The following is a 2,843-nucleotide window of genomic DNA, read 5'->3' as shown; positions in this document are numbered from 1 at the left end:
GCCTTAATTTCAGAAATTATTTTATTAAAGGTAATTAAGGCAAGTTTTGATTTATTGAATTTGAGACGAGTTATGATTATTATCCAATTTTATAATTATTGGATTATTTTTTATATTTAAATTATAAAGTTAATAGTTATAAAATAATAAAAATTTTATATGATTTGGATTAGGTAAGTAATATTTTAAATATTACTATTGCTATTTTAAAAAAATGAAGAAATTAAGTATATTATTTCTAATTATTTGATTTAGGCATTTTATTAAAAGTAATTTGTAAAAATTGATGAGCAAATAGTATTTTCTATATACATTTAATGTTGGATTTAATTTGGGTTTCAATTATCATATTATCCCCAATTTCAAATAAAATTACTAAAATACCCATAACCCTCATTTTTTTAAATGAAACCCTAACCCTAAAAACCCTAACCCGTTACCGTTTCCATCAGAAGCTGCAGCAGCAGCCGCAAGCCCCTTTCTCCCCCCAAAAACGAAAAGCACACACACAAAACAGGGGAGGAGAACTTCTGAGAGAGATGAGGGAAAGGGAGGAAGCACGGCGCCGGCGGGCGTCACTGCCGCCGCGCCGCCGTGTTGCATCAGGGAGGGCGAGTGAGCGAGCAAACAGACACGAGAGGGAGAGGATCGCGCCGCCACGGTCGTCCAGGAGAAGCGCCGGAGAAGCTGCTGCGCGGCCCAGAATCCGCGTTCAACTCGCCGCCGTTCAGACTCCAGTTGCTGTCACCCTCGTGCAGGCGCTGTCGCGAGGTAGCCTTGCATCCGCCGCCGTCTTCGCGGGGCTTATGTGTGGCCGCGGTTGCTCCTCGCCGTGGAGCCGTGTCGTCGTCCTTCAGCCATCACCAAAGCAGAGACGCGCGAGGGAGGTGGACGCTGCCAGAAGCACCGTGCCGCCGCCGCTGCCTGTGCTGTCGTTGTCGTCGCCGACATTCTCGAGCGCCGCCATCAGAAATGGTTCAGGTCGCCGTTAATGGAGCTGGTTGGGGTTGTTCCAAGGCTTTGCCGCTGCTGCCAGCTCCTGGGTGCCGTTCAAGTCGCCGCTCCTGCCGCCCAAAACTTCGCTGCCGTCGCTGGAGAACTTTGCCGGTAAGGGTTTTAAATTTGTGGCTTCGGTCATTTTGAGTTTCGAGAAGGTTTTGATGCTGTACGACTCTTCTAGTTGATCTGCCGGAGCTTCTGGCCGCCGCCGGAGCTGTTGCCGGGCCGGTTCGAAATCGTAGTTGCCTCATTGTGTTGTTTCGGTAAGAAATTATGTTTCGAATGATCTCGCGTTAGTATTCTGTTGTGTTCGGTTAATGAATACGAGTTTTGATAACGTGGGGTAGAGTCCTGATTATTGTATGTTACGATTAGTGTTGCTATGGTTATTGCGAACGTGACTGGAAGCTGAGGTTTTGGCTGCCGGAATTGTGGTTGTGGATTTCGGGTCGAGGCGAAAAGGACTTTTTGGCGCGTTTGAGTTATGGATTTGCGTTTTGAGGTAGGGGCGCTTTCCAAAAACTATGCTTTATGTATTGGAATTATTACATATGGATACTGATGTGAGATATTGAGTATTTGGTGATTGTATCTGCTTTATGTATTATTTGGTTGACTCGAATGATTATGGATGTTGGTTTGGCTGAATTGTTGTGCGGCTTTGTGAATTGTAATGTTTGAAGTTGATTCTTTAAAGATTTGAAATCTAAGTTTAATCCGTTGAGGATTGATTTGATTTGAGTTAATTATTTTGATGATTGGAGAAGTCGAATGCACTTTTGAATTCAGCCTGGTTTACTTTAATCGACTCGGTTTTGGACAAATGATTTGTTAGTGAGCCGTTTCTTTAAAGCTTTGGAAATGAGTTAAATCAGTTGATATTGAGCTGATTTTGAAATGGTTTCCTTGAGATATGCCATTGAGGCGACTGTTGGATTTAGCTTGCTTTGAATTGATTTCTGGTTTTGAGCTGTTGAAAAGGAATGAGAAACGGTTTAGTGGGGACCCGAACCGGGTGGCAAAAGTCCGAGTTTTAGGGGAGATGCTGTCGAAATTTTTATAAAATCTGAGTCTTTATTGAAATATTGTCTGAAATAATGATGAGTTAAAGACTTCTACTATTCTATTTGAATTATCAAGAAAAGGATGATTCATGCCTTTGAAATGAATTATTAAAAAGGAAACTGTGATTTAGTGTTGTTTCTCAAGAAAGGTATTACATTTCCTTTGTGAACAATTTATTTAAACGAAACTTATGCCTTAAGGCCGTTGGAATGTGAAAAAGGTTTATGCCTTCGAATTTGACTTGGGGTTTTCAATTAAAGAAGTTTCAATGGTTTTGAAAGGACCCGAGTGTCTATTGACAAGTCTCATTTTAAAGTGTTTTCGGAAAGGTTTAAGTACTCCTCGAGTTTTGAATTTTAGCAAGACTAAAACAGTTTCTGAGCAGTTGAAATGCTTTAGAATCCCTCATGGGGTTGAAGCTGGTTTTTGTTTAAGTAAAAGGAAAAGCCTTTGAAAGAAGTAAATGATTATGTGACTCGGTTTGGCTTAGATTCTATTTTATTACTCAAATCAGGAAGCCAAGGTTTTTAATGAATTTAAATGAACTTGGCAAAATGAGTTATGTTATTCTCCCCTAAAGACTTGGGACTCTGCCGAAAAACTTTGTTATAAAATTCCATCGTTGGATGGATGATTTTGAATACTGTGAAACAAATCCTTAACTTGCCATGGTTTTGGAAGTTTTGGAAAGAGAATGCCAAGAGTGGCTTTGTTTTAAAAAGGGAACTCACTTTGAGTAAATTCGGCTTATGAGCCTGAGATGATTTGAGAAATGAGAT

At 40.6% G+C, this 2,843-nt stretch overlaps 1 long non-coding RNA gene across 1 annotated transcript in view; it reads left to right on the top strand.

Annotated features, from left to right (window-relative positions):
* Positions 445–2,843, top strand: part of LOC110267294 — a 3,507-nt gene continuing 1,108 nt past the window's right edge. Inside the window, exons 1-2 of the long non-coding RNA XR_002354717.1 lie at positions 445–1,262; positions 1,375–1,501. This is a non-coding gene — a long non-coding RNA (uncharacterized LOC110267294). The remainder of the gene's footprint in view (positions 1,263–1,374; positions 1,502–2,843) is intronic.

Source organism: Arachis ipaensis, chromosome B09 (genome assembly GCF_000816755.2).
Source record: "Arachis ipaensis cultivar K30076 chromosome B09, Araip1.1, whole genome shotgun sequence".
Taxonomy (NCBI): domain Eukaryota; kingdom Viridiplantae; phylum Streptophyta; class Magnoliopsida; order Fabales; family Fabaceae; genus Arachis; species Arachis ipaensis.
This window is presented reverse-complemented; position numbering and strand designations above follow the sequence as displayed.